Here is a 6,689-nt window from a genome sequence, read left to right as displayed (position 1 = left end):
TCCAACTGATTTATTTTATAATTATATGGTAAAAATGAGAAAGGAAGCAATTTTTCAGTCGTAGAGTGCTGTGTAACTTTTGTATTTTTATGCCTGATTTTGTAAACAAGTAGTTTTTAAGTGAGGTGTAACTTGAGGTCACGCAAGACAAATCAGACTCCTGAAAGAGGTACGGTAGTCTGGAAAGGTTGAGAAACACCATCCTAAATAAAAAGCACCAAATATTGTACCTTTTTTGAATGTGTTAATTTGAAATAACTAAAACATACAATTAAACAATAACCATTAATTTCTTTCCCATCACATCCTCATTTAGAATATGGTAGCCTATTGTGTTTTACATTTTCCACCCAGAGGCGGTGCTAGCCTTTTCCACATTTGCTACAGTCTTTTTGCTATTATGCATATTCACTAAGGGAAAGTAAACTAAATGTTTCACAGCAGTTTACTCAGGGAGGGTCTGTTTATTTGCTGTATGTCACAGGATTATCTGCTGGTCAAGGCCACATTAAGCCTTATGAAACATTAAGCCTTATGAAACAAGTTCCATGTTACATACATGTACAATTTCAAAGATTTAACTCAAATCACTTTCCCTAAGACAAAAAGCAGCGCCCTAAGTCTTAGTAAAATACATTGATAGTAGTAAATCTTCTTATAATTCATTGGGAATGGCAATGCAATGAACTGCAAATTTAAATAGTTTGAAGATTGAACAGTTTGATTAAAGCGTTTTTAAAAAATCTGTTATTTCCCATCAAGAAGCAAATGAATATTCTGAATGACAAAAGACCAATCAGAGTAATGCTCTTTATTTAAATATATATATATAAAATCACTGCAGTTAAGTGCTGCTCTTGAAACGTTAGCTCAAACTTTGAACCAGCTCTCCACAGTTCCCTTGTGACTGAAAAACATTAGACTGAAATGCAGGTACTTTTCACAAATATAATTGCAACTACACACAAGATTATATTTTTTTTATGTTTGACCCTATAATTCTTCCTGTTTAAGAATCAAGTGCTAGGCTTTTGAAATGCATTAGCAACAAACAGACTCTTTAGTAAACAACCTAAAGTATTACAGTACAAATAAAGCTTTTCTAAAAAGGTACATTCTATTGCTGAACTTTGTACCTTAAAGGTTTACATAGAGTTTGAACATAAATGTTTGATTTACAATTAAGTAACCAGAGAAATAGCTTTTTCGCTCTTTTGAAGTCATTTTATAAGTACAGATAAACAACCGTTGGAAGGATACTAGTAATTTGATTTTTGCTTCCAAATAAGTCTCCCTAATTAATTAATCCACTGACAGAAAGAAATATACATTTTTTTTTTACATTTTAAAAATGTCTCAATGTTTATTAAGTCGTTATTACAAATGGTCAAATAGATGTTTTACTACTGTATACCCTAGCTTTTACAGTGATTTTTTTAAGCCCAACACAAAAAATAATACATAGGTTTTTCTTAGAGTGCTAACAGGCAGACAAACTCAACCTGATTGCCTGATTCAGCAAAGCCCTTAAGTATATGTTTAATTTCAAGCATATGATTAAGTCCATTCCTATTCAGCACAGTTCTTAAGTGTGTATTTCAAAATAAGCACATACTTAAGTGCTTTGCTGAACTGGGGCCAAAAATAACTAATCCTCCACATATGGTATGTGGCTGTGAACAAGTCACTTACCTTCCACGTGTCTCATTTTCACAGAGTCTTGTCATAAAAATAAACATTAGTCCTCAAATTACAGAAAGCATGTGAAAAGACTTTCCTTTACCTAAAAAAAAATAAAATAAAATAACATACCAAGAACAAAGTCCACGTCCAGGTACCAAACAACCAATTAATCCAGCCAGGGGACTGGATGACCTAATGAATTAGTTATGGCCTCTGAAGCCTTTCGCCCCTAGGTCATCCCTTCATATTGGAATAAAATCAGTAATAAAGGGTTATTGCTATTTAACCGCTGTATGTTGCCCAAAACTAAAAGAACACCTTTTCTTGCAAACCAAGGATGGGCTCAGCATGAAGAGTGCATTCTCAACTTCAGAGATGGTCCCTACATTATGGTTCACCAGATTTGATAGAAAAGTGTGAGTATAACTGAGACAAGGAAGGTACTAGCATAAGCCCCAGGCTCACAGAACAATATATTACGTGTGTCCTATACATGTAAGGAGGAAACCAGAACTATATTCAAACCTGAATACATTTAGGGAATTTTTCTGTTTGTTGTTTGATTGTATTGAATGATCTTACTTTTTTGGTTAATAAACCATGAGAAAGAAGCCTTGCTTCCTAAACTCTTTTGTTCTGCTGAGTCACTTCACCAGTTTATAGATGACTTTTGTGGAAGAGGGAAATTGATGTGTGGGAGTGACATAACAAATTTAAGGAAATCTTGGGCCTGATTCTCCACTTTGGGACTTCAGTTTTAGGGAAGCCTAACTCCACTGGACCTAATTCTTCACACCTTGTGTAATAATTTAAGATCAGTGGCAAGTGGGTGAAAAACTCTACCAGATCAGAATGGTAGCATTTTACATACAGTGTGCATGTTTTAAAAATGGATACACATGCTGTGGAGAATCAGGTCCAGAGACTTCAAATGAATTACTTCTGATTTACATTGCTGTGAGAGTTACTTTGACTAACAGTTCACACTTTATAAACAAAAAGAAAAGGAGTACTTGTGGCACCTTAGAGACTAACCAATTTATTTGAGCGTGAGCTTTCGTGAGCTACAGCTCACTTCATCAGATGTATACCGTGGAAACTGCAGCAGACTTTATATACACACAGAGAATATGAAACCAGCAGGACAGTGGGGTGGGAGGAGGTATTGTTTCATATTCTCTGTGTGTATATAAAGTCTGCTGCAGTTTCCACGGTATACATCTGATGAAGTGAGCTGTAGCTCACGAAAGCTCACGCTCAAATAAATTGGTTAGTCTCTAAGGTGCCACAAGTACTCCTTTTCTTTTTGCGAATACAGACTAACACGGCTGTTCCTCTGAAACTTTATAAACACAATATCTGATGCTACCTCTGGGGACTACCAGCTGCTGCTGTCAGTCTGGATGTTGTCTTTCTCTCTGTGTCCCATCTTTGATGTTTGTATCTCCCAAGAAAGAGTTTTATATAAACCAATCTCTTCCCTGTGTCGCTTCAAAAATGGTTCAGACAAGGTTATAAAATATCCCATGTGTTCCTACACCTCAAGAAGAACACACTGCTACAGATGGTATCTGTCTACTGCTCCTTTATGTCTGTTATAGAGATGACGATGGAGTGGTGACCTCTTGGCTATTTGCCTGAGTTACTTCAATATTTTTAATATACCATACATCTAATAAAGCAAATGCTTAACTATCCACAGTGGTGGTCTCTTGTTTTCTAGTCTCTCTGACTTTCTGTTAATATTTCCTTTCCATATGTACTGGGTTACTTGGCACTTAAGCCCCCTGAACTGTAATCATGTCTTCCTATCTAAATGAGGAGGTTATGAGCTCAAGCACCTCAACTGCTTTTAATTGCTGTGGAATCACTCTAGGAGATGCGTAGTTTCTGAAGTAGCTGGATCCAAGCCATTAAGGGTTTTAAAGGTAAAAAACAACAACTTAAACTTCATCCAGAAACAATTGGAAGTCATTTTAGGCCACAGAGGGCAGTCGTAATATACTCCCTGTGAGAAATGCCCCTTGATACACGTGCAGCTGCATTCCACACCAGCTGAAATTTCTGAATGGTCTCATTGAATGCATTCTAGTAATCCAATCCTAAGAGGACAAAGACATGGATCCCTGGGTCAAGGTCCACATCTCAGAAGAAAAGGTTGCAAACTTCTAGACCAATGTAGTTCGGAAAAAGTGTTTTGGCCACCACTGCCCCTGGAGATACAGAAGCAACTGATGATCCAATAAGACCCCAGCTTGCAAACTGGGCTAATAGTGGGCATACCCTTTCAACCAACAGGTAAACAAACTTTGTTTCTTCTGGTTGTATCTCCTAGTCTATCCAAATTACCCCAGTCTTATGTATATTGAATCTTCGGTAAATCATCCTCATCCATGTCCCAATCACAGGCAGAATCCCATTCATTTAAATGGCCCAGGTCAGATGAAATTGACACACAAAGCTGCATGTTTTCCCCATACTGGGTCACCATAGGCCAGTCTCATGATCCCCCATAGTGACTTTAGTCCACCTGTGCCATTGCAGGATTAGGCCTATATTTGTAAATGATTGAGTTCTGAGAGAAGCCCCCATACCTGTTTGTCTACTGATTAAAACTGTATGCCTTTGCCTAGTTATGTGTCTTCAGCCATACAATGACTATTTTCATTTTTGAGGTATGGAGTAGGACAACTTCTTTATTAATTTTCATGAAAATTTCAAAAAAGAAACCAATCATCACAGTGTTACTGGGTTAGGGCAAATTAATGTGCTGTAAGGCTGGGGAAGAGGGTGAAAAAAAGTCAAGGAAAAGGATATTTTTTTACAAGAAGCCCCAGAAGGCTACCTAATGTAGTTCATTTAAAGTCAAGCAAGGATTATTTTTATCCCATAGACCTTTTTTCAACAAAAATTATAAATTTAACAAAAAACTGTTCAAATCTCTTTAGAGAGATCCTGCAAAGTAAATAGTTTATTTGAGGAGCTATGTTCTTTGCTGGTACTTTGGTCTTTCTCCTATGGGAAACATTTAGCTGGACTCATTGTCTCTGCCATCTTGTACAGGTGTTATGATAGAGAAATATTAGCTACTGGCCAGTTGGCTGTTCATGAGTCCTTCACCAGAACAGCTTCAATTAAAGATAATTTAAAGGCAATGAAAAGGTAAACCTCAGTCAGAAGTATCAAACTTGGTGTCTAACTAGGCTAGCAATACATCTTCAAATTATTTTTATTATTATGTAAACTTATTCAGCATATATAATTTTATTATTACCTTTATATGTGGCTGATATTTTTTCTTTTGAAGCTAGTTATGCCCCAGACTCCCTAGTGCTTAGTTTCTCTTGGGCACCAGGTCAAGTTCTCTATTCCCTACTGATAGGCAGCATAAATTAAATATCCTCATTTAAAAACAAAAAGAACATTTTTCCAGATAGGGATAAGGGATGATAAAGTGACCTGACACAGGATATAACTCCGCAGTCTCCATTCATAGATACAGCTTCCATATCCACCCATCCTGTTTGGAACAGGACATTGGAGTAGCCAGTTATTTAGCTGTACACACTTTGTTTTTTCCTATGAATTTTCCATCATCATTGTTATTTATGTGTATTGCACTAACTGTTGCTAGTCCCTTTACAGGCAAGCATGAAGACAACAGCACAACCCTCGAGATCATAACATCTAAATAGAGTTTACAGTGAATCTAAGGCTTTCACAGATCTATTTGGAAAATTGGGGCTTCACAGATATGAGTAACTTTACAGAGAGGAGTAGACGTCTATCTGGGAATACTCGTGTAAAGCTATTGTAACAGAGTTGCTGTAGTGGCTGGGTGAGTGGGCGCTGGCGCAAACTGCTCTTAAAAGGCACGGCCCCTCGCAGCTGGTGAGAAGAGCTCCTGTCTGAGGAAGTAACTCTCCCTGGGGAGAAAGGAAAATATAATAACACCAGCAGCAGGAGAGGAACTGGCATCTATCCTCTCTGCCAATAACATATAGATGTAATTCTGTTGTTTGCTCAGCCTGAACCATTATTTCGGGGGCTCTGCTTGACTGTGCTAAAACGTGAAGGGCTTTTCTATGTGTAAACATCCAGGAAAGTTAACCCAAATTAAGCAAACTCACACCTTTTAAAGTGAATTAGTTAAACCACATTAAATGGTGTGTGAACACTTTCATTCAGAATTAAAGTGACCTTAGTTTACTTTAATTCAGTTTGGAAGTGAATTAAACTAAACCAAATTAAAGACACTTTAATTATGAACAACAGTGTCCACACAGGAATAATGCTACTTAAGTAACCCACTTAAATTCACACCTTTATGTAATTTGGATTAGTTTGTCTGGATGTCCCCATGTATACAAGCCCTAAGAAATGACCGTGAGGTCACATAATACTATCCACATGTGCAATTTTCAGATCACGACCCATTGGCCCAGTGCTACCATCCTTACTCATGCTGATTATTTCCTTATTGTAGTAAGTAATCTCAAACTGGACAGAGTAAGGTACTTCTCAACAGGAGTAATGTAGCAGAACTGGGATCTCAGGGCTCCATGTTGTTTCAAATGCCCCCCCTTTTCTGGTACAAAATGGTCCACATTCTGTTATCAATTACCTGAGTCCAACTCCCAATACATTCAGTAAAGGATGGACCATTAATCTGAGAGCACAATTTGGCCTATTTAGTTTGGTCGGGCTTGTCTCAAGAATTTAGGGGGTTCCAAGATCTTAATCTTCTTTCCATTAAATTCATATTTCTTAGGATTTTGTAACCAGTGTGTTACAAAGAGTGTGGTTAGTGTTACTCTTGAGTAGTATTTTATGCAGGTTTCCCCATTGAAATTCCGAGTCATGCATGTGACTATAAACATTTTTTTAGTCACCAGTACTCTGCATTAGCAAACCTCTAGCTGGAAAATTAAAAATAGAGGAGCAACTGAGAGCCGGGGGCAGAGAGGAGGACTAACGGGACAGAAAACCTTTCCAAGGTAGGCAAT

This window comes from Caretta caretta, chromosome 3 (genome assembly GCF_965140235.1).
Source record: "Caretta caretta isolate rCarCar2 chromosome 3, rCarCar1.hap1, whole genome shotgun sequence".
Taxonomy (NCBI): domain Eukaryota; kingdom Metazoa; phylum Chordata; order Testudines; family Cheloniidae; genus Caretta; species Caretta caretta.
This window is presented reverse-complemented; position numbering follows the sequence as displayed.